Source organism: Bos taurus, chromosome 5, assembly GCF_002263795.3.
Source record: "Bos taurus isolate L1 Dominette 01449 registration number 42190680 breed Hereford chromosome 5, ARS-UCD2.0, whole genome shotgun sequence".
Taxonomy (NCBI): domain Eukaryota; kingdom Metazoa; phylum Chordata; class Mammalia; order Artiodactyla; family Bovidae; genus Bos; species Bos taurus.
Window position 1 is genome coordinate 85912556 of NC_037332.1, and position 26319 is coordinate 85938874.

General features: G+C 36.5%; 1 protein-coding gene across 6 annotated transcripts in view; it reads left to right on the top strand.

The window, feature by feature from the left end:
- Positions 1–26319, top strand: part of SOX5 (SRY-box transcription factor 5) — a 1174568-nt gene that overhangs the window by 455915 nt on the left and 692334 nt on the right. The window lies entirely within an intron of this gene.

Genomic DNA, 26319 nt, shown 5'->3' on the forward strand with positions numbered 1-26319 from the left:
ATATATATGCACATTGGAATATATTTTAAATAATGCATATTTATATATGTATAATAATATAATACATCTATATATACACACACCTTCAGGTGCAAGATGGATAGCTGTGCTCTGTGATGATCTGGAGGGAGGGATGTGGGGAGAGGCTGGAGGCTTGGGAGGGAGGGTATGTTTGTATAATTATAGCTGATTTGAATTATTGCATGGCAGAAACCAACAGAATATTGTACAAATTTAAAAAACAAGCAAACAACCAGAATCTAAAAAAGTTATATAATGTATCTTTTAAATACTACATAGTTCAGTTTAGTTCAGTTCAGTCACTCAGTCGTGTCTGACTCTTTGCGAACCCATGAACCGCAGCATGCCAGGCCTCCCTGTCCATCACCAACTCCCAGAGTCCACCCACACCCAAGTCCATTGAGTTGGTGATGCCATCCAACCATCTCATCCTCTGTTGTCCCTTTCTCCTCCTGTCCTCAATCTTTCCTAGCATCGGGGTCTTTTCCAACGAGTCAGCTCTTCACATCAGGTGGCCAAAGTATTGGAATTTCAGCTTCAACATTAGTCCTTCAAATAAACACCCAGGACTGATCTCCTTTAGGATGGACTGGTTGGATCTCCGTGCAGTCCAAGGGACTCTCAAGAGACTTCTCCAACACCACAGTTCAAAAGCATCAGTTCTTCTGATGCTTCTTATGAAAGCTCAGCTTTCTTTACAGTCCAACTCTCACATCCATATATGACCACTGGAAGAACCATCGCCTTGACTAGATGGACCTTTTTTGGCAAAGTAATGTCTCTGCTATTTAATACGCTGTCTAGGTTGATCATAACTTTTCTTCCAAGGAGTAAGCATCTTTTAATTTCATGGCTGCAGTCACCACCTGCAGTGATTCTGGGAGCCCCCCCCAAAAAAATCTGGGGACTCTTTCCACTGTTTCCCCATCTATTTGCCATGAAATGATGGGACCAGATGCCATGATCTTAGTTTTCTGAATGTGGAGCTTTAAGCCAACTTTTTCACTCTCCTCTTTCACTTTCATCAAGGGGCTCTTTAGTTCTTCTTCACTTTCTGCCATAAGGGTGGTGTCATCTGCATATCTGAGGTTACTGATATTTCTCCTCACAATCTTGATTCCAGGTTGTGCTTCCTCCAGCCCAGCATTTCTCATGATGTTCTCTGCATATAAGTTAAATAAGCAGGGTGACAATATACAGCCTTGACGTACTCCTTTTCCTATTTGGAACCAGTAACGATACCAAAAAACAGACAAGGGATAATGCCAGTAAAAGCAGTATCTTTTTTTTTCCCCGAAAAGATAGCAGTCCAGTGCTTTGCCTGAGAGGCTTTTGGCAGGTGAGGACACAGAGGAGCCAGAGACTGCCTGGTTTTCAATGCTGGCTCCACTGATTCCCTTCATCTCTCTGAGCCTCAGTTTGCTTATCTGCATAGTAGGGATAGAGTGCTTTCCCTATAGAGTCTTTCAGTGGCTTAAGTGAATTTGTATTTGTAAGGCACTGAGAAAATAATGCATGATACACAGTAAGCTTTGTATTGTGTTTGTTTAATAAAGATCTCAGTAGCTGGAGATGATAAGAAAGAAAATAAATGTTATTTCGAATAACAAATTGTTATTTTTAGTATGGGCCTCCCAGGGGGGTAAGTGGTAAAGAATCTGCCTCTAAATGCAGGAGACACTGGTTCGATCCCTGGGTTGGGAAATCCCCTGGGGTAGAAATGGCAACCCACTCCAGTATTCTTGCCAGGAAAATCCCGTGAATAGAGGAGGCTGGCAGGCTATAGTCTGTGGGGTTGCAAAGCATTGGACGTGACTGCGCATACACGCATTTTTAGTAAAATAGAGAAAATGTGTAACTTCTCCAGATCCATTTAGAATTCAGCATTTTGAGACATAACAAATTGTTTTCCTTTGGAATATATCCTTAACTAAAAATCCCACAGTGTGGTACAGGGTTAGCAAAACAGGGAGAGGAGGAAGTCCATATTCCCAGGACAAGTCCAGGGGCCCTGCTGGAATCACAGTACTGCTTCTGAAGCTGTTACCAGCCCAACAGTGACCACTGAGTTAAGCTCATCTCTTTCAACTTGTTCAACAGGCCAGGAGTTCTCTAAATTAACAGGTGTGTTTGGAAGATGTTTGTAGGCAAAGTAAGTTTGCCAAACACTGGGGTAAACACAGTTTAGTGACAGTCTTACAGCAATGGGAACATGTGTTAGTATAACATATTATAGTACATATTATTTTACATTGCAGAAGTAATGCAAATATTAGCTGAGTGTACTCAAAAGGTCTTTGAAATAGCACTTGAAAGGTTTAAAGTCATTATGTTTGTGTTCTCTTTGTAAATAAATGATGAAAGGAAAGGATACTTACAAGTTATCTAGAATTATATTCAATTTCCTCTATACTAAAAAGATGGTATATTAAAAAAATAATCTGTACTGCTTATACACTGGATTTTAAAAAAATATGACTTGCAAAAATATCTTCTTGTGCGCATTTCATTATTAACACTAAAATTATGTCATAGAACGCAATTCTTTTTTTGAAGGGAAATGAACAAAATGGCACGTTAACTATCTTTTACTAATAATTTTTCTACTTTAAAATAGAAAAGTAGGGGGACAGAGAAGTAACATTTTGAGGTAGGAAGCATTGAGGAAGCAGGTGAAAAGTAACCTTTAAATATTTTCCCATCTATTCCCCTGGTTTTCACTTTCTTGCTGTAAATACTTACAGATACACAGAATTAGGGGCTTGCTAGTTAGCACATTACTAGTGATTTATTGTGAATTAACTACCTGTTTCCATTCATGGATGTCCAGAATAATTAGCAACTGGGACTTGTGAATCTAATTTACAATTTACACTTGAACACTTGACATAGGGCATGCAGTTTAATAAACAGAAAGCATCACTATTTTTCTTTTTGATAAATAAGTTTAATGATCATTTTGGTTTCGAAACTGAATATTACATGCATAGGAGTGAGAAGTATAAATATGTATGTGTATTGGAGCTTTCTCAATTAAAAAGAAAAGCATATATTATTGTAATGTTTAATTTTGACAGTAATTTAAGGAAGAAAGTTTTAAGTTTATACATGCTGAAGTGTGTATATGTGAACAATAAAGCATAATCACAATTGCTGCTGATGGGTATTACTTCTATCTCATAGCAGCTAGTGCATTCTGTATCACAGAATATGGTGTTATTGTGTGCCAGGGGACTCACTGAAGAAAACAGAGTGAACGGTACAAATGTATGGAGTATTTCCTCATAGAGGTCCTTCTCTGAAACCATATGTAGGGAAGGATTGTTGACCCATGGGCAAAGATACATGTTTATTTTTATAATAAACCACTCACCAATCTGCAATGTATACCATACAGTTTAATTTCTAGTATATTATTTCTCTTTGATTGGAATAATCTTATCGTGATGAATGGTTTGAAACATGTCTGCCATTTTTGTCATTTTATAAATTGGAGATCCAAGGCTTCCTGCACCTTTTGTCTGACTGGGGATATAGGGATACAGTGAGGGGAAAAAGAGAGGAGAGAGAGAGAGAGGGGAGGGAGAAAGAGAGGGAGAGAGAGAAGAGAGAGAGGGAGAAAGGGAGAGAGAGATGATTGATAGATGAAAGATATACATACATACATGCATACATATATTTTTTCAGATGAGGGGACATGTAAAAGAAAGCATTTTGCTGTAAAAGAAGTTAAAGAAAAGATATTTTTCCACCTTTTCATCCCACTAACATTTTAGAGAGATTAATCATCATTATCTGAAAATATTTTGAAGGCTCATGCGGCATTCACACTCTTTAGAGTTGTTTAGACTAACAGAATCCTTGTATTCTAGGTGCTTATAAGTCAAACCAGATAATGCCAGCCTGAAATCTACAAGGCAGAGATTGTATAATAAAGCATAGAATAAATACAGGAAAAGGAAATTAATTTAAGAGAAGGCCCAGATATGGGAGTTTGAAGGGTAGACAAAAAGAGTGTTGCTGAAGTTTTATCTTCTCTATTGCAATATCTGCAAGTAGCTTTGGCACCAAGATCATAAGGCTATCTCCCAGAACCTGGATCAGAAAGCCTACTGTTTGTGAAGACAAATGCAGATGTGTCCGCAAAGGGGCAATTCAAAATAACAGACCTTCTTAATGCTGTGTGGTTAGTTTGGAATGTTCTTAATCATTTGCTTTAGGTCATTTATGAAAGCTCTATTGTGTCATTAACTAGATGATGCTATGATTTGATCTTATTTCTTCATATTTAAAAAGCTTTCCAGGGCTATCCTTCTCTGGTTTGCATTTAAGTGAAATTAAAAGTCTGACTGTTCAGTATTGCCTGTAGACTAGCTGAAGTCGTTCCTCCAGCTCACATCCTTAGGGTCTCATTAGGAAGAAGTTCACAGCATGCCTGACACTGGTTAATATTTGCAGAGCTCATTTACCTACATTGGAAACAAACCAAAAAAAGGCCAGTCAAATCCTGCTGAAGTGAAGAAGGCTGAGGGCATCAGTGCCCATCATCTGGGTCACCTCTCTCTGTCAGAAGTGGATGACCCACCAGGCGGTGACTTCTTATCTCTTTTAAGCTGAAAGAGACCTGTTGAAAATGTGTCTCCAAGTACCTTTGTTGTTAAAGATCTGGCAGGACAAAATAGGTAACCCATAAACCTTGAGAGGAAAAGTGATAACAGAAAGGATTCCTTTCCAAAACAAGATGTGTCCTTTACATAAACCTAGTTAGCCAGAGAGTTTATTTTACAAGAAGATAAAGGACAATTTGGCCATTGCCTCTGCCCTGTTGGAATTCTAATCTAATAGTTTTTCCCTATTCAGAAATGCAGAGTATGGTGATTTGTAGTTTTCCAAGAAAACTGCTCAACACTGTCTTCATTCCTATTTCTCATGACTGTTTTTATAATTCCACTTTGATACATGCCATTTACATTAATGTATCCACATTGGGCTTCCTTGGTGGCTAAGCAGTAAAGAATCCACCTGCTAATGCAGGAGGAGGGTATTTGATCCCTGGCTTGGGAAGATCCTTGGAGAAGGAAATGGCAACCCACTCCGGTATTCTTGCCTGGAGAATTCCATGGACAGAGGAGCCTGGCTAGCTACAGTCCGTGGGATTGCAAAGAATCGGACATGACATAGCAACTAAACAACAACAATTGGGAAATTAGATGTGAATAGTTATGGGCAAAAGTCCACAACAGTTGAACTCTCATTATATCAAACGTATTTAGGAACCATTGTGTTTGTTCTTTTATGAAGATGATTTTGGCTACACTGAGATGAGCGTGCATAAATCATAGGCACTAGCTAGTTAATCTAGAAACATCCTCAACCTTTGTATATTATTGGGCTGGCTAGAGATTATGAAGTACCTGGTCTCTTTGCTAAAGAGGGTCTGGTCTATTGCACTTATTATGATAAAAGCATCCTGGAGAACATGTGTCAAAAGCTCTTGAACTCCAGTAGGATTATTAGTAATTTAATTACTCTCAAAAATTAAAGTGATCAACCCTAGATTCAGGGTTTTTCTGTTTCCTCTACCTATCTTTTTCTTCTTGCTTTTGCTGAACAACAGTTTTTTTGAAAAAGAAAAAAAAACTTTGAATTTTTATTAATGACAGTTTTATTGAGGGTATAAGTGTTTTCACAATGTTCAGCAGTTTCCTTACCAATGATTTCCATCGTTTTCATGTGAACCATACAGTTTTTTCAAAACCATATTTTTGTATTCTTAGTTTTTGGAATTCTGATTTTTGTAAATGAGTAAAGTTCTTAAATTTTAAGTTATTAGGAAAGAAAGATACACATTTGTCGGTTTTGTTACTTAATACTCTACTACTCCAAATCATATTCCAAAGAGCAAAGTGTGACTTTGCCTTTGGTCTGGATCCTAAAAACTGTATTTTGTTTGTTTGTTTAGTTTTGTTTTGTTTTGGGAAGTTTCTGGATGATAATTTTTATAATTATGAGCAATAACATTTTGAATTGTAAAATTCAATGAAATGCTGTTAGTAATCACCCTCCTTTTCCTCTTTTCAATATTTGATTCTGTTGAGCATAGCAATTACTTTAAGCTTTCATCTCCTCACATTTTATTCTCCTACACTTAATTGGTTTTTAGGCTACTATGCATGTTTGTCCTCTTTAGCTAATATTCATTAATAGTAAACTTACAGGCCCTGACACTCATGCTCTGATATTTATAGTCTCTGCTTCAGGAAATAAATCCTATGGATATATTCAGAATATATCTCTGCTTGAAATAGTGTGTGGGTGTGTGTTTGTGTATGTATGTGTGTGCACACGTACATGCTCAGTCATGTCTGACTCTTTTGTGACCACATGGACTGTAGCCCGCCAGGCTCCTCTGACCATGGGATTTCCCAGTCAAGAATACTGGAGTGGGTGGCCCTTTCCTCCTCCAGAAGATCTTTCTGACCCAAGGACTGAACCTACATCTCTTGAGTGTCCTGCATTGGCAGGTGAATTCCTTGCCATTGCACCACCTAAAAAGCCCAGGAAATAGTAGTTATCTTCAAATACTTGATACAGGGTGGGACTTAAAAGAGTGCTAGCAATGCCAAAGCCACTTTAGGAAAATTATTTTATTTTCTAGTAAAAAATATTTTTTTTCTCAACCACAACAGCTGAGGCTCAGCAGGAAGTAATTTTCTTGGCCAGGAGTGTATGGTTAATAACTAGAAGATTCAAGACTTTCTAGAAAAGGTACCCAATGGAGGGTGTCTTGGGAAGATCTGGAGCTGAGCCCACCTTATCATCTCTGAGCTTCAGTTTACTCGACTGCAAAGTGGGAATGATGATGTCTATTTCAACAAAGCTGTGGAGATCATTAAAGAATGTATATGAAAATGCCTTGTTAACTTTAAAGCTCTGTAGGTGAGGAGTATGTATTTTTATGACTGTGTTGTTATTGTTTGTGCCTGAGGCTGTATATATGAGTCCTCTCCTGAAAAGTAGTTTTTACAGCTCTTCTATGAAATACATCATGTCTTCACTGTCTAGAATTTTTTTTAACTAAGCTATTCTTCTCAGTGATGTGCTGTTTAGTTAATTCAGTTTGGGTCAGAAAAATATAGAGAAGAAAACAGTTCAGTGAGGTTGAACTGTGTATATTAGTCAGAGTGTCTCATGTGAAAAATGGCAACCCACTCCAGTATTCTTGCCTGGAGAATTCCATGGACTGCAGAGCCTTGCAGGCTACAATCCATGGGGTCCCAAAGAGTGGGACATGACCTAGCACGCATACATGTATGCATGCATGTCTCATGTGCACGCTTTCCTCCCTCTCTTTCAATGTAACCATGATAATATTTTATACTTTTTTTCTATCATTCACCTTGTAGTCTTTAACTAATCTTCCTTCATCCAGTCTCCTCTCCTGCATCAGTCTTCTAAACTGCCAATGGAGTGATCATTCTAATAAGAGAGATTTGATCACTTCATTGCACTGATTATAAATATTAAATGGTTCAACATTGTTGGGACTTTCCTGGCAGCCCAGTGGTTAAGACTCCGTACTTCCAATACAGGGATATATCATGAAAGCTCCATGAATGTTATAAAATCGAACATATCTAACTATATTCAAATTGTTTCTTATATACTCACTCTCAATCACTGAAAATTGCCAGCCATTTTATAAACAGAATTACCTTTGACATTTTTATTATTTCAGTGACTTCATGTTAGAAAACATAATGGTATGTAAAGCTAAGTGCTAAGATGTTTAATTTTTGTCTCTTGATTGAAAGAACAATGTATATGGCAATAATCAGTAGATTTTGCCTGTACTTTTCTAGATGTATGGTTATTTACATTAAAACTAAGATTATTGGGGAAAAAGTTGATTATTGGGATAAGAATTTTTGCCTAAAGAAATGTCCTGGTGTAAAATAGTTTATTATAAAATCTAAAAATTCTAAAAATATTATAAAAGCATCTTATTTATAATGATTTGTTGTTGAAAATATTGGTGTGAATATAATTTTCTCTCCAAGTACAATATCCTGAATAATGTTACATCCATAAGGATTGCAGATCTTTGCAGTCTGTTGGCATCATGTTTCTGCATAATTATTCACCTTGTCAATTACTTGGATATGAGTGTTGAATGCTTAGAGTGTTAGTTCGAATGATACTGATCCCAGAATATTCCCTGGAATCTGTTCCTTAAAATAATTGATAATATGAATTTGTTTTATTATCATATGCTGTCTTCTAAAATTAAGATTAGGGAATGGGAATATGATTAAGAGCTGTTAATGAGATGCTGAGTGATTATGCCTAAATTATGGATATTGAGTTTATTGGGTGAAATCTATTGAGTTTCAAAACCAAGTGACAGGTTACTCTAGTTGTTGGCAGTAACATGGAAAACAAGAATCTCAAAGTCAGTAAATTCACAGAGTATTTTCTCTTAGAATAGTCTTTGTAACAAAATAAATGTTTTCCTTAAGATTCAAATTATTTTGAGCAATTTTCTATTTAGGAAAAAGATAATTGATTTGTAATGTTTATAGGGAAAACCCAAGAACATAAAAGAGAAGCAGGGACTCTATCTTACTCATCTTGTGGCTTTGGATTTAGTTTGGTACATTGTAATAATTCACTAACTGATTAATGAATGAATGAATGCCTAAGGAGATGATTGGACAGAGAGAGGGAGAGTGGGTTGGATGGATGGATGAGGGAATGAAGTAAAGATCTGTCCAGAAGTCAGGGAAAAAGTTATAATAAATATAAACAATGGTTTTAACAAAGCCCTATATATATGATATACCCAAGAATGATTTCATACCGCACTGCATTATATCCCTTCAAATGAATGCCATTTTTCAAGATTATTATTTTGGTCTATGATTGCTACTGTTTAATTTTGAAAATATTATCTTATTTTAAATTCATAATAATTATGAAGTTATATGATAAAACAGCCACTATACCTCATTATTTTATAGGAACATCACAGTACTTTAACAAGATATTTTGCCAAGTGTTCTCACCCAATTCACCCAAAAACAGGCTTGAGATGACTTTTGTGTCTCTGAAACCACATATGCCATCAGAGGAGTTTTGCTTATTGAGATGTATCTCAAAAGTATGTTGCAGTTTCTGAATGACAGTTCCAAAAACGAAGCAATGGAATTACTGAAATAAGTTTGTTGTTTCCAAAGAGACTACTTCGAAGGGGAAAAATTTATTTCAAATATGTTTAAAAAACAGTCTCATTAAATTGTTGTCCATACCTTAAAGCTATGTTTAATGACATAAAGATACTGTGATTTGACCCACTAAGAAAGTTACAAATATGTATCAATGATTTTCTGTAGAATCAATATTTTTTCTAAATACATATTCATTCTAAGTGTGAATTATTCCTGTGGCATCTTGGACAATGCTAATTTGGTTTGATTTATTCTGTAAACTATTTCCCTGTATTGAATGAAATTCTGAAATTTTAAAATGTAGCACTAATGCTTCGTTGATTCCAAAAGAGTTAAGGATTTTTATTTCATTGAATACATATTTTTATCCTGTTAGCTATTGTGGTATAAAACAATGACATGATATGCTGCCTTTTCTACTACTTCTTTTATGGAAGTGTTAATGTGACCTACATGCTAATTAATATTATAAAATTATTTGAAAAGTTTTGGTTGTCTAAATGTGTTGGGTTTTTTTTTTTTTTTTGAAAAAAATCTGACCTTGGTAAAACTGCCTTTGCTTTAATAACTAGTTCATCTTTAACCAAGTCTTTAAAAACTCTCCTTAGGAAAGGAACGAAAATGAAATAATTAAGATATCTTCAGTTAGTAATTAGTATAAAAACAAATTACATATATCATTTTATTTTGGAACATTTGGAATTGTTATATAGAGCACATACTAAGTATAAAAGATTAGTAAGAGGTGGAACTGGCTTGATGACTACTGCTGCTGCCGCTGCTGCTAAGTCGCTTCAGTCATGTCCGACTCTGTGCAACCCCGTAGACGGCAGCCCACCAGGCTCTCCCATCTCTGGGATTCTCTAGGCAATAACACTGCAGTGGGTTGACACTTCATTCTCCAGTGCATGAAAGTGAAAAGTGAAAGTGAAGTCGCTCAGTCATGTCTGACTCTTAGTGACCCCATGGACTGCAGTCTACCAGGCTCCTCCATCCATGGGATTTTCCAGGCAAGAGTACTGGAGTGGGGTGCCATTGCCTTGTCCGTGAATGAATACTGGAACTCATGTAATTACCATGTTATTACTCTATTTGCACTTGAGTAAATAGAGGTTTGTTTGTTTTTTGCTGTTATTGTTTAAAGTTTTGTTTTCATCTTTTATTTTATTTTTAACCACATTGTGTGGCAAGTGGAATCTTACTTCCTTGACCAGGCATTGAACCCTTGCCCTCTGTATTGGGGAGATGGAGTTTTAACCACTGGCCCCCAGGGAAATCCCTTACATATGTTTCGATAAATAAATATTGGTACTTCACTTAATGTGACTGATGGGTTCAAGGGGAATGACTTGGCTAACTAATTTTTTTCATCTACATTATATGAAAGTGTGTTTGTTAGGTTTCTGTCCAGACAGGTCCTCCAACAAGAGTTCACTTGCAAATCAGTTGTTGAAATTCAGAGTAGATTGGATCTGCAGTCTGCCTACCCAATATCTAGATATCTAGTTAAAACATACAGATTTATTGCCTTAAAATTTTTAGTCAACCAGTGAACAAATGGTTCACTGAAGATTAAATGAAATTAAATGAAAAAATATACATACTAAGTTATACCTGTTGACATTGAAAGGTGAGAAGCAACTTTTAATTATGAGTTACATTTGTTTCTCTGCATTTGTTTAATTATTGTCCTAATTAAGCTTATAATTTCTACAGAGTGTAATGTTAAATATATTTCACCTATTTTGAACTTAGTACAGTAGTATTTAAATGTGTTATGATAATTGTGTGCAATTCCAAGCATTAATTTAGTTCAATGAAGATTTTTGTTTTGAATTTATATTTACTTAATCAAATACTTATACATTTTAAGACGCTTAACTATGTGTAAGAATGCCAGAATACCAGAGAAATGCTAATTAAACAAAAACAGTGATCAAATGGCTCATGAAGCTGAAATGAAACTCAATGAAATACAATGAAATGAAATATAATGAAAATGGAAAGAGAACACTGGAGTTGAAAAATTTATATTTACTTAATCAAATACTTATATTTCCTTATATAAATATAAGTCACATACTTATTTTTACTTAAATACTGAAATTTATATTTACTTAATCAAAAACTTCTACATTTTAAGAAGTCAAAAAATGCTTAACTATGTGTAAGAATGAAAGAAAAAACAGTGGTCAAATAGCTCATGAAGCTGAAATGAAATTCAGTGAAATAAAATGAAATGAAATACAATGAAAATGGAAGGAGAACACTGGAGATGAAAAATTGGAAATACGAAGGGAAGTATAATGTCTTTAGACTAATCAAAGAAGCTAGGGACACTTCAGAGAACTTAATACTGTTTTCATACCACATATATCTCTCATTTCATGTGCTCAAACACTATTACTTATAAAAACATACATACCCACAAAGTTTACCTTCTTAATGAACTATTCATTGATAGAAATTTAAGTCCATGGACAGAATATGGTGAGACTTTCAGAATGCTCTAGTTCTTTTGTTGTGCACAACTGATGCTGTTCTTTCAAGAATCAGTCATAGAACTTATTATTATTATTATTATACAAGAAAAATAAATTTAAAAAATGTTCTTCGTGTTTACCTGTATCTGTCACATCGTTAATTGGCTATACCCCAATACAAAATATAAAGTTTTTAACAAAAAGAATCTGAAAGAAAAATTGCAAAGAACTCCCTACTTTTACCTGTCATTACAAAATTGTGTGATTTATCATTATTGAAAAATTTCTGAAATTATGAATGCTGAGTCAAAGAAGACACAATTGAAATGTTTAATCTTATGGCCACATTCCATTTGTACCATTTTGTAATGTATGAAAAAGATTGTTCTTGCAGTGAAATATATGAAATATGATTTAGTTGCATAGATTTTATTAAGTGCTAAGTTCTGCTAGAATTATTCTGGGTACCAGTGATTTCATATACACAACAGGTAAACACTGAGAATATGATCTAGTATAAGTTCTGGGAATGGATGTCAGTGAGGAATGAATACAGGAGGGAAGAAAAGGCAGAAGGTAAAGCAGGGGAAGAAGAAATAGTGATGTGTCCTGCCTCTGAGGTGTGTATTAGTACTGCTCTCCAGAAGCAGATCCTGAGACAAGGATTCAAGTGCAAGTTATTTATTAAAGAAGTGCTCCCAGGAGAAACCAGTAAGAGAGTGGAAGAAAAAGGACAGGGAAGGCTTGATTTCAGAAGTATGATTTCAGAGAGGGTGTGATTTCAAGAGAAGTCCTGAACTAGTCTTGTGGGGCACTTGGGATATAAATTAAACCTTAGAGTTTTAACCTTCTCAAGGCAAAGGAGTTGGATGTCACTCTGCCCTACCAGACAGTCATGGATTTTAAACCGACAGGGGGTGAGACCTGCATTTCCAGGCACTTTCAGCTCCCTGCTCCTACAATACAAGGGTCCCCAGTAGTCTAAGGGGAATCCTCAGAAGAAAGTTGCAGGAGCTAAACAGGAGAAGCAAAGCCCACGGAAGCTGGGAATTGGGTCCCTAAAACCACTAAAGAAGAGGTCTGGCCTAAGGGGACACAATAGGATCCATAAATAGAATTTCAAAATATAAGCTCTTTTTTGTTGTGTCTCTACCCCCTATCCTGCTCTTTCTACATCTACTCCTATCCCTTGCTATTGCTCTTGAGAGTTTTCAAATCCCTAGTACCTTACAGCTGCCATTCCCATGCAGGTCCAGACTCTTTTCTCAGTTGGTTCCACCTTTTCTTTTCTACAGCTGAATGAATGACTTATTTCCTTTTTAAAATATTTCTTTATTTAAAAATTTTTATTTATTTGGCTGCTTCGGCACATAGGATCTTTCATCTTCCTTGCAGAGTATGGGATCTTTAGTTGCCACATAAGAACTCTTAGTTGTGGCAGGGGGGATGTAGTTTGCTGATCAGGGATCAAATCTGGACCCCCTTCATTGGAAGTGCAGAGTCTTAGCCACTGAGCCACCAGGGAAGTCCTGTGTCTCATTTTCTTAGCTCAGCTAAGCATTGAAGATAGATTGGTTTGAATGCATTCACATTATCTTTTAACAGCTGTGTATTAACTGAAGTGAATATCTTAGTCATATTATTTAATTTTAGACCATTTAGTGAAGAGAACTTGACACTGTACAAGGGAAGAGATTTTCCACTGTGGAGGCCACCACATGGGCAGAAATAGCCCTACATGTTAGACTTGTTTTCTGCACCTCTGAACCCAAAAGGTTTTCAGTAGCTGCAACTTTTTTTTTGGTTTGTCTTAAAATGACTTCATGTCATGATAGTAACACTGAGGAAGCTGTGTCCAAAAAATAAGAGTTTGATACTAAGAAATTTTGGAAATTCTTTGAAAATACTCAATTTAACCAACAAATGATGAGTGAAAAAAAAAAAACTATAACTCATTTTTCATCTATCATAGAAATCATGAATATTTTTTTTTCTATTCCCAACAGTACTAGTAGAGTATGGCTAATTAAATTCTCCTGTCTTATCTAGGATTGACATGCATGTAATTTATTTGTAAGAAAGCTGTGAAAAATACATATTGTAATTGTTCATTAAATTAATTCTTCAGATGTTTGTAGAGATGCTTCAATATGAGGAGACCCCATTTAGTAATGCTTAGAGCATGATAGGATTTCCCAGGTGGCTCAGCGGGTCAAGAATCCGGCTGCAGTGCAGGAGACATGGGTTCGATCCCTGGGTAGGGAAGATCCCCTGGAGGAGAAAATGACAACTCATTCCAATATTCTTGCCTGGGAAATCCCATAGACAGAGGAGCCTGGTGGGCTACAGTCCATGGGGTTACAGAGAGTTGGACAGGACTTAGCGACTGAACACACAAACAGAGCATGAGGATACTTGTTCTCAAGGAGGATACACTCATTTTTATTCAATTTCAAATTTTTTGCAAAGATTAAAGGATCAAATAGAAATAAGAAAAAATACTCTCAAAGTATAAATTTTTTCCTTTTTACAAGGCATGATTTAGTTCTACAAATAACCCCCTAAGAAGTTTTTAAATTTTTTCTATTTTCAAAATAAAGTACATACTAATTTTCAATATAAAACAGCACTTTACTATTTTATTTTTAATTATAATAATATAATATATTAATTATAACTTATATATTGTTATATTACAAAAAATCAGCAGAAGAAAGAAGAGAAACATGAATGCATTTTACCCCACTAACATAACCAGTTTAAATGTTTTTTTTTTTGCTGCCTAACATTTTACTCTTTATATGTGACATTTTTGTGTCCTAGTTTTTTTTTTTTTCACTTAACTTTAAAATATACACATGGTTCTGTTGTAAACTCTTCATGAATCTTTTTTAATGCCTCCCAAGTGTTTCACTGAATGAGTCATTAGGCTAACAATTCCCTAATTATCAGGCATCTAATTGTTTACAAATTTCCTCTCTTACCCTTTCTAAAGGGTAATCAGCTGGACTTTCAGTGATCAGACCTCTCCAGATAGCTGTGCAGAAGGTGTATTTACACTTCAAAGTCCTTTGTTGTTTAGGGAAGCTTCTGTGGTTCTCTTATATTTCCTTCTCCTGCCAACTGAAGCCATCTACTTGGAAGAAAACTTTATGTCAGAGTAGGCCCTGGACAGGTCTGACTAGGCCTGGAGCACCTTAATGCCTGTGTGCTCAGTCATGTCTGACTCTTGGCAGTCCTACAGAGTGTAGCCCACCAAGCTTCTCTGTCCATAGGATTTTCCAGGCAAGAATACTGGACTGGGCTGCCATTTCCTTCCCCAGGGATCTCCCCGACCCTGGGATGGAACATGTGTCATTGTATTGCAGGCAGAAGAGAATGTGTGTCTCTTGCATTGCAGGCAGTGGTAAACACTGAACCACTTGGGAAGCCCTCAGGAGTCCCTGACCATTTCCAGAGTCAAGCAACCTAGATCTGAATGGCCCTATAGAGCTTACACTTGACAGATGTTTCCAGAGGCTGAGATTTTCTATTCATAGTAGTGAAGGAGCACTGTGTATTTTGATATCAGAAGACCCTTGAGAGTCACTCTTGAGTAGAGTGAAAGTTCCTGTGGGCTTCCTTGGTGGCTTAGAGGGTAAATAATTCACCTGCAATGCAGGAAACCCAGGTTCCATCTCTGGGTCTGGGAAGATCCCTTGGAAAGGGAATGGCAAACCACTCCGGTATTCTTGCCTAGAGAATCCATTGGCAGATGAGCCTGGTGAGCTACAGCCCATGCAGCCACAAAAGTCGGACATGATTGAGTGACTAACACTGCACACACAGAGTGGATGTTCCTGCCATTCTCCTGGTTTACCTGGAAAATCTTCTAGAAGAGGAGGATTCCCATGAGCAGCTTATATAAAGGAAGGAATGCTAAATAGAAGGTGGGGAGGTGGGGTGTTCTGGGCATGGGTTAGTCTGGTAGGCTGCATGTTCCTTCCCCATCTCCCAATTTAATTCTAGAGCCTGAGGATCTCAGTAAGCAGGGAGGCAGGAGTACTTTGGAAATAAACGAAATAAACCCACATGGAGGTATGTGTATGCATGTACTTTTAGATGAGAACACCGTATTTGTGAAAGGCTTGGCTAGTGCTTTGAAAGGAATGAAATCCCTTGTACTTTTCACAGACCAGGATAATCTCTTTGGTAAGAATTTAGGGCAGTAATTAGCCTGGCACAGAATTCCACACCAGAATTTTTACCTATGTTTAATGTCTTAGAATCATTTTAGTTTTATTGTAAGGTTGCTCCTTGTCATGAGTTTGGCAAAGTGTGCTAGAACAAAGGTAAAGACACCAGGATCCCGGGAAGATGCTGTTGATCTGAGAACAGGACCATGGATAGGAGAGGTCATAGTCAGGATAAGTTTACTTATTTTAGTAGTCTGTGCTTTTCTAGAAAACTCTTTTAGAAAGGACATACTACTTTGAAACAGCAGTAGGCAAAAGCAAGACCAAACTGTGATGTAATCATCAAGAAAACCATATTTATAATAAGGTTAATTAAATTTGCTGCAATCTTGAGACAAGCATCCTGTAAGTGTGCCAGTAAATCTGGTCTTGCTTTATCAGACTGAAGGGCACCCCCTCCTCCTCCCAGAATGAGGAGCTCCTTGCCAGGGGATGCACACAGGCTGGCAACAATAACTAATACGTTATGAGAGGTTAAACAAGTTTAAATAGAATTCCTCTCTGAACTGAAGGGCAAATTGTCAGAAATTTCTTTGTCTGCTGGTGATGCTGTTAAATTGAAAGCACATTGGGAGACGTGGTAGAAGCAACAATGGTTGAAATGATGGCCTGCTGTTTGGAGCAAGCATCCTGGCTCCAGCAATGGGCCAGACATCTGCTAGCAACTCCTTGTCAGGTTCTGCCCCACACAGGGCGCAAGGGCACTTTGCAACATTTAACTCATCAGAGTCTTTGAGTTCTACAGTGTGTGCTGCGTCAAGAATGTTTATGTTCTAAAACAGAGCTAATTAAACATTTCAAAGGGAAACATTATTTTAACACTAATTAGATATGATTACAGCTTTTTTTTTCTGTGTGCTGAGGCAGAGCTTCACTAAGCACCTTCATTTTGCTTCCTTTGCTCAATTTGGTAACCGAGTTTTGCCAAATAACGCAGTGCTGTCCTTCCTTGTGGTATTCATTCCAGCATGTTGATGAGTTGAAAAGCCTTTACCAAATTTAAGATGATTTCAACAAAGAACAGCAGCAGTAACAACAATGATAGACTGGATTGTATGCCTCTTGGTAGGAAGGCATGTTAACATAACTTATACCCACTTATGGTCTTTTTTGAGACCCTTTAAAGGTGGATTCTTTTATTTTTTTATTTCAAACCTATAAGGTTGATACAAGCCACAAATATCTCAGTTCCACAGATGAGGAATCCAGGACACAGGATAAGCAGGTTCCGAAGCAAAGCAAGACTGGCTGAAATGCACAATTCAGAGCTTTGTTTCTGGGGAGCATCCCTTTAGGAGAGCTAGAAAAGTACTTTTGCTCAAGGCAGTTAAAATCCACCAGATAAAAACTTATCAAATATTCGTGAAAGCCATACTGGATTGGCAATAAATAGACATGAGACCTCTTTAATCGATGACATAAGAAATGCTGCAGTATACTTTTAACTAATGACCGGAAAGATCTTAAACTCAAAAAAACTAGTTTTACCCATCCATTCATATGACAATTTACATTTTTATTTGTGTGTTCAGTATGTTAATGGGCTTCCATGGTGGCTCAGATGGTAAAGAATCTGCCTGCAATGCAGGAGACCCCGGCTTGATTCTTGGGTCTGAAAGATTCCCTGGAGAAGGGAATGGCTACCCAGTCCAGTATTCTTACCTGAAGAATTCCAAAGACAGAAGCCTGGTGGAAGCCTATAGAAATTCACAAAGATGCAAGATAAGATTTCTACAGAATAGAAACTGCTTGCAGTTGGATAACAAATTAGTTGAAAGCCTTTCAGTGATAGAGGGAAACCAAGGGTTTTAAATGTTTACTTCTTAATGAATTCAATGAGATGATACATTTCTTAGCTTCTTAAAAGCTATTTATGATTAAGAATATAAAGTATAGGAAAATAGGCATCAAATGGTATTATGATAGACTGAATATATATTATTTTCTGTGATCTTGAGAAATAGTGCATTTTTTTACGCCTTTTCTCAAATTCTATGAAATCATACTTTTTACAAAAGAAATAGAGAAATTGGTTCTCTGCAGTCCTAATTAAAAAGAACTTTAATGAAAAGTTCTACTTCTAACCCAAGCTTGAGGCCATAGCAGTAGCAGGGGAGTGTTGTGTTCATTTGCTCTTTGAGTAGTTGAGGAAGGAGTTGCCTTTCAAACAGCAAGCAACTAATATGATGCCCTCAGGACACTGCTGTCACATCAAAGTTGATTTAAAACACATACACACATCATTGTCACCATCATCATCATCACCAAGTAGTTAAAATTTTAGCAAACATACCAGAGAATTTTCTGCAATTATGCAGTTGAAATGATGGGTATGATTTTACCAATAACACCGAAATAAATGACAGATTATACCTTGTCTCACTAAGTGGGTATATCTAATTTTAATAAAAATTTCCATGACTGTGTAGGATTTTTTTCATGAATTATGGATTCATTATGTACACCTTCACAGATATCTCTAAAGCTTGGAATAAGAAACTATAAAAGGATAAAAGTACTTCCTAAATTAGAATGTTCCTCTTTCTTCCTCCAATTAGATTTCATTCCCTATTTTCTCATTGCTATTAATATCCCTATTTTTCCAATCTGCCATGACTTTGAATGTGGAATCTCCTTTTAGTTCTTGGTCTCCTTGGCATCAAATGCATTCATAAGTTATATGATTTTTTTTCTCTGTGATGTTGTTCAATGATTTCCCTTGCTATTCCATGGACACCATTTTTGAATAGACCCTTTTTAGCTCTCTCCAGTACATTTCACTTGTTTTACAAGTGGTCTTTTTTCCTAATTCTCTTTAAACTTATCTCTCATGCAGTTACCATGATATCTTCCTGAAACAAAGCCTTTTCTTTGTTGATTTTTTGTTTGAGAATTTCCTTACTTCCCTCTGAGTTCTTGCCTCTACTACCAACCAACCTTGCTACAGCTCTGTTCTAGCCAGAATCCCAGATCATCTCAGTTCCTGTGCTTAGGAACCCTGATTTTACTCAATGTCTGTGCTTCAAGTGAGATGATGACTATTTCTCTTTAAAATTTTTTTCATCTCTTTTGGCTTTTAAGACAATGATAAGCCAGCTTTTCCTCCATGTTTCTACCTACCTTACCTTAGCATCCTTAATAGCATTTTTCTTCCCCTGCCCACCCCTTAATGATGGCTTCCTTACAGGTTCTATTTGATCTTTCTCCTCTTACTTTGTCAACTTTCTTGGAGTAACTTTATCGACATCAGTGGCTTTGACTACCACCTAAATGCCAGTGGTCACTAAATTTTTATCTTTAGCCTGTAAACTCATCTATTACATGTGCTTACTGAACATCTGCACTTGAAGGTACTACAAATACCTCAGTTTTTAACATTTCTAAGTTGATATTATTTGTCCCACTCCAACCAAAACCTTTTCTTATTTCTATAGTCTATTTCATTGTGAATCAACCCATTCCTTCTGCATTTTGGCTGGGTCAGAGCCTGAGAGTCTTCCTAGACAGCTTATCATGCAGAACATTATTTAGAACCAACTGTTTATTGGGTGAAGGATATGGCAACCCATTCCAGTATTCTTGTCTTAGAGAATCCTGTAGACAGAGGAGCCTGGTGGGCTGCTGTCCATGGGGTCACACAGAGTCAGACACAACTGAGGCAACTTGGCATGTATGCATGCATTGGAGAAGGAAATGGCAACCAACTCCAGTATTCTTGCCTGGAGAATCCCAGGGACAGAGGAACCTGGTAGGATGCCATCTATGGGGTCGCACAGAGTCAGACATGACTGAAGCAACAGCAACAGCAGCAGTTGGTTGGGAATTTCTTTATGCACTCTTCGTGTAGAAGGGAAAAAAAATAATATATAAAAAAGTACAATAATGATAGTTTCTAACTTTATTGAGGTGCAATTGATATATATTTGCACATTTTGTAGTGTACAGTTTGATAAATGTTGACATATGCATACACCCCTGAAAGTTAACTACAATCAAGATAGTGAATATTATCTCCAAAAATTTTCTTATGTCTGTATCTTCTTTCTGTCACTGTAGATTAGTTTGCATAATCCAGAATTTTATACAAACAGGATCATCCATTATCTATATACTTTTCTTTGATCTGCTTTCTTGCCATAACTATTTAGATTTATCCATGTTATTATGTGTATCATAATTCATTCCTTACTATTGCTGAATAGTATTCACTGGGCTTCCCTGCTTGCTCAGTGGTAAAGAATCTGCTTGCCAGTGCAGGAGATGTAGGTTTGATCCATGTGTCAAGAAGATCCCCTGGAGGAGGAAATGGCAACCCATTCTAGTATACTTGCCTAGGAAATTCCATGGACAGAGAAGTCTGATGGGCTATAGTCCGTGGGGTCACAAAAGAGTCACACATGACTTAGCAACTCAACAACAACAACAACAGTATTCACTGTACAAATATACATGATTTATTTATCTATTCACCTGTTGATAGATGTCTAGGTTGTTTCCAGTTTGACTATTACCAATAAAGTTGCTACTATCATTCATATCTACATTTTTTATGGCTATTATTTTTTAATGTATCTGGAGTTAGTGCCTAAAAGTAGAATAGCTGGATTACAGGATGCTGCTGCTGCTGCTAAGTCGCTTCAGTTGTGTCCGACTCTGTGCGACCCCATAGATGGAAGCCCATCAGGCTCCCCCGTCCCTGGGATTCTCCAGGCAAGAACACTGGAGTGGGTTGCCATTTCCTTCTCCAGTGCATGAAAGTGAAAAGTGAAAGTGAAGTTGCTCAGTCGTGTCCGACTCTTAGCGACCCCATGGACTGATTATAGGATAGATGTGTGTTTAACATTTTAAAACACTGTCATTGTTTACCCAGCAACAGTGTCTGGGGGTCCCAGTCCCTCTACATCCTCACCATACCTTGGTGTGGTTAGTATTTTAATCATTAGTCATTCAAATAAATGTGTAGTTATATCTCACATTGGTTTTGATATTTTTACCAAATGACTAATTATGTTGAGAGGATTTATATGTACTTATTTACTGTCTTCTTATCTTCTTGAAATGTCTGTTATCATATGCCTTGCCTGATTTAAATCTGTTTTTCTCATTCTTTTTATTATTGAGTTTTGAAAGCCCTTATATATTCTGGACACAAATCCTTCATCAGTATATTGATTTGAAAATATTTTGCTGTGGCCCATGAGTTGACTGTTTTATTCTTTAGGAAGTGTATTTCAAGGAATCCAGCTTTATATTTTTGATGAAGTCAGTATTTTTTTTTCTTCTGATTTATGCTTTTGGTATTGTATCTAAAGATACAATCCAAAGTCACAAAGATTTCCTGGTATGGATTCTTCTAGAAGTTGTGTAGATTTAGGATTTATATTTAGGTCTTTTTGAGTTAATATTAGTAAATGGTGCAAAGTGTAGATCAAGGTTTTTATTTTTCCACATAGGTATCCAGTTATTTCAGCAAAAATTTTTGAAAAGGCTATGCCCCAACCAGTAATGCTGAAAAAGCTGAAGTTGAATAGTTCTATGAAGACCTACAAGACCTTTTAGAACTAACACCCAAAAAAGATGTCCTTTTCATTATAGGGGACTGGAATGCAAAAGTAGGAAGTCAGGAAACACCTGGAGTAACAGGCAAATTTGGCCTTGGAATATGGAATGAAGCAGGGCAAAGACTAATAGAGTTTTGCCAAGAAAATGCACTGATCATAACAAAAACCCTCTTCCAACAACACAAGAGAAGACTCTACACATGGACATCACCAGATGGTTAACACCGAAATCAGATTGATTATATTCTTTGCAGCCAAAGATGGAGAAGCTCTATACAGTCAGCAAAAACAAGACCAGGAGCTGATTGTGGCTCAGATCATGAACTCCTTATTGCCAAATTCAGACTTAAATTGAAGAAAGTAGGGAAAACCACTAGACCATACAGGTATGACCTAAATCAAATTCCTTATGATTATACAGCGGAAGTGAGAAATAGATTTAAAGGCCTAGATCTGATAGATAGAGTGCCTGATGAACTATGGAATGAGGTTCGTGACATTGTACAGGAGATAGGATCAAGACCATCCCCATGGAAAAGAAATGCAAAAAAGCAAAATGGCTGTCTGGGGAGGCCTTACAAATAGCTGTGAAAAGAAGAGAAGTGAAAAGCAAAGGAGCAAAGGAAAGATATAAGCATCTGAATGCAGAGTTCCAAAGAATAGCAAGAAGAGATAAGAAAGCCTTCTTCAGTGATCAGTGCAAAGAAATAGAGGAAAACAACAAAATGGGAAAGACTAGAGATTTCTTCAAGAAAATTAGAGATACCAAGGGAACATTTCATGCAAAGATGGACTCGATAAAGGACAGAAATGGGATGGACCTAACAGAAGCAGAAGATATTAAGAAGAGGTGGCAAGAATACATAGAAGAACTGTACAAAAAAGATCTTCATGACCCAGATAATCACAATGGTGTGATCACTGACCTAGAGCCAGACATCCTGGAATGTGAAGTCAAGTGGGCCTTAGAAAGCATCACTATGAACAAAGCTAGTGGAGGTGAAGGGATTCCAGTTGAGCTCTTTCAAATCCTGAAAGATGATGCTGTGAAAGTGCTGTACTCAATATACCAGCAAATTTGGAAAACTCAGCAGTGGCCACAGGACTGGAAAAGGTCCGTTTTCATTCCAATCCAAAAGAAAGGCAATGCCAAAGAATGCTCAAACTACCGCACAATTGCACTCATCTCACACACTAGTAAAGTAATGATCAAAATTCTCCAAGCCAGGCTTCAGCGATATGTGAACCGTGAACTTCCTGATGTTCAAGCTGGTTTTAGAAAAGGCAGAGGAACCAGAGATCAAATTGCCAACATCCGCTGGATCATGGAAAAAGCAAGAGAGTTCCAGAAAAACATCTATTTCTGCTTAATTGACTATGCCAAAGCCTTTGACTGTGTGGATCACAATAAACTGTGGACAATTCTGAAAGAGATGGGAATACCAGACCACCTGATATGCCTTTTGAGAAATCTATATGCAAGTCAGGAAGCAACAGTTAGAACTGGACATGGAGCAACAGACTGATTCCAAATAGGAAAAGGAGTATGTCAAGGCTGTATATTGTCACCCTGCTTATTTAACTTATATACAGAGTACATCATGAGAAAAGCTGGGCTGGAAGAAGCACAAGCTGGAATCAAGATTGCCGGGAGAAATATCAATAACCTCAGATATGCAGATGACACCACTCTTGTGGCAGAAAGTGAAGAGGAACTCAAAAGCCTCTTGATGAAAGTGAAAGTGGAGAGTGAATAAGTTGGCTGAAAGCTCAACATTCAGAAAACGAAGATCGTGGCATGTGGTCCCATCACTTCATGGCACATAGATGGGAAAACAGTGGAAACAGTGTCAGACTTTATTTTTCTGGGCTCCAAAGTCACTGCAGATGGTGACTGTGGCCGTGAAATTAAAAGACGCTTACTCCTTGGAAGGAAAGTTATGACCAACCTAGATAGCATATTGAAAAGCAGAGACATTACTTTGCCAACAAAGGTTTGTCTAGTCAAGGCTCTGGTTTTTCCTGTGGTCATGTATGGATGTGAGAGTTGTACTGTGAAGAAGGCTGAGCGCCGAAGAATTGATGCTTTTGAACTGCGTGTTTGAAAAGACTCTTGAGAGTCCCTTGGACTGCAAGGAGATCCAACCAGTCCATTCTGAAGGAGATCAGCCCTGGGATTTCTTTGGAAGGAATGATGTTAAAGCTGAAACTCCAGTATTTTGGCTACCTCATGCGAAGTGTTGACTCATTGGAGAAGACTCTGATGCTGGGAGAGATTGGGGGCAGGAGGAGAAGGGGACGACAGAGGATGAGATGGCTGGATGGCATCACTGACTCAATGGATGTGAGTCTGAGTGAACTCCGGGAGTTGGTGATGGACAGGGAGGCCTGGCGTGCTGCGATTCATGGGGTCGCAAAGAGTCGGACACGACTGAGCGACTGAACTGAACTGACACTTTCTCCACTGAATTTTCATTTTGCGCTTTTGTCAAAAGTCAGTTTTCCACATGTCTATGGGTCAGTATCCAAACTCTGTCCTGTTCCATTTGTCTGTTTGCCCCTTTTGTGCCAGTACCACAGTTTTTCGAAGATTGCTGTAGTTTCATAATAAGACTTGAGATAAGGTCAGGTTAATACACCAGTTTTGTATTTTTTTCCTCAAAGTTGTATGGCAATCTCAGGACCTTTGCATTTCATATGAATTTTAGAATGAATTGGTCCATTTGTACAAAAAGTCCTTCTGAAATTTTGATTGAAATTTTGCCGCAAACACTTTTTGTAATGTATAGAATAATTTGAGAATTGATACCTTAATAATATTGGGTCTTCTGAGCAACAAACAAAGTAGACCTCACCATTTATGTACATCTCTATCTTGAGAATGATTTATAATATTCAGTGTGTAGGTATTGCACTTATTTTTCTGTCATATCCTTCTTTTATAATTTTGGTGCTATTTTTATAAATGATACTGCATTTTAAATTTAAATTTCTGAATGTTTCTTTTTGGTATAGAATATGACTGATTTTATGTATTATTTTTATATTCTGCAACACTCATAACTCATTAGTTCTATAGCTTTATCATAAATTCATACTTTTCTGTGTAGACAATTATGTTGTCATCGAATAAAGAGAGATTACTCATTGCTTTCATATCTAGCAGCCTTTTATTGCTTTTTCTTACCTTATTTTACAACCTCCAACACAAGGTTGAAAGAAACTGTGATAGTGGACACTTTGTCTTATTCCTGATGTTTGGAATTCATTCTTTCTTATTTAAGTCTGATGCTACATTCTAGGTGTTTTTTTTTTTGTTTTTTTTTTTTGTAAATGTTCTTTATGATGTTGAGAAAGTCCTTTTACTTTAAGGACACAGAATTTTCATGAGAATAGATATTGAAGTTTATAAATGCTTTTTATAATATGTTGATATGGTCACACAGTTTATTAATATTGTCATGTTTACTGGCCACTTTTAAAACTTTAAGACAACCTTGCATTCCTAGTATAAACTCCACTTGAATTCAATTCGTTAACATTTTATTAAGAATATTTTCTATCTATGTTTGTGAGTGATACTTGTCTGTGTTTTTCTTGTATGTCTTTGTCTGGCTTGGTATCAGGGTATGTTGACCTTATAGAATAATTGGAAAAGTATTTTTTCCTTTTCAACTTTGTGGAAGAGTGTGCACAGAAATTATTTATTTATTAAATGTTTGATGGAATTTACCAGTGAAGCAATTTGGAGCTAGATTTTTCTTTGTGGTAAGGTTGGTTGGTTTGTTTAACTAAAAATCTCATTTTTAAAATAAAATGAACAGAAAGCTATTTGTGTTATCTAATTTTTTTTTCTTATCTAAGCTTTGGAAATTTGTACCTTGTAATGAATATGTTCATTTTGTACAAGTTGTCAAATTTTTTGTCATAAAGTTGGTCATAATAATATTATAATAATTTGAACATCTGAAGAATCTCTAGTGATACCATATCTCTCATTCCTCATATTTATAATTTTTAGCTCCTTTGCCTCTCTTTTTTTGATCACCAGCTAGAGATTTATCATTTTTATTGATCTTCTCAAAGAACTGTAATTTGGTCTGATTAACTTTACCTATTGGTTTTTAAATCTTATTTCATGGAAATAGTTCTTCTGCTTGAACGACTTCTTTTAGAATTCCTGTGTCATGTATCTTTTGGTAGTTAATTTTTTAAAGTTTGTATTTCTATTTGATATTTCACCTTTCTTTTTGAAAGATACTTTTTTGGGGTATAGAATTCAAGGTTGTCAGTTGTTTTCCTTCTTTTATCTGTGAGTTTATATGTTTCATAAGATTTGAAATTTTTTTCTGCCATCATTTCTGCAAATACTACTTTTGCCTCTTGACTTCTGTTACCCCATCTGCACATATATCAGAATGTATGGTTCTTGGCATTATCCCACAACTCTGAATCTCTGTTCTTTTCTTTCTTTTTTTTTTTTTTTTCCTTTTTGTATCTTTTTTTGTTAGGTTACTGGTATTTCTATTCAAGTTAATGCATTTTTTTTCTTTAGTCTCTTATGTGTCATTTGTTCCATCCAGTGTATTTTTTAATTTTAGGCATTATTCTTTTTTATCCCTAGAAATATAGTAGTTTTCATATCTAGAAATTAGGTTTGGGTCTTGGTATATTTTCCCATGTCTTTAGTTAATTTTATCCATCTTTCTCCTAGGTTTTCAGACGTATGAAATAAAACTAAACGCATGCAAGTATGCTAAAGCAGTTCAGTCACGTGTGACTATTTATGACC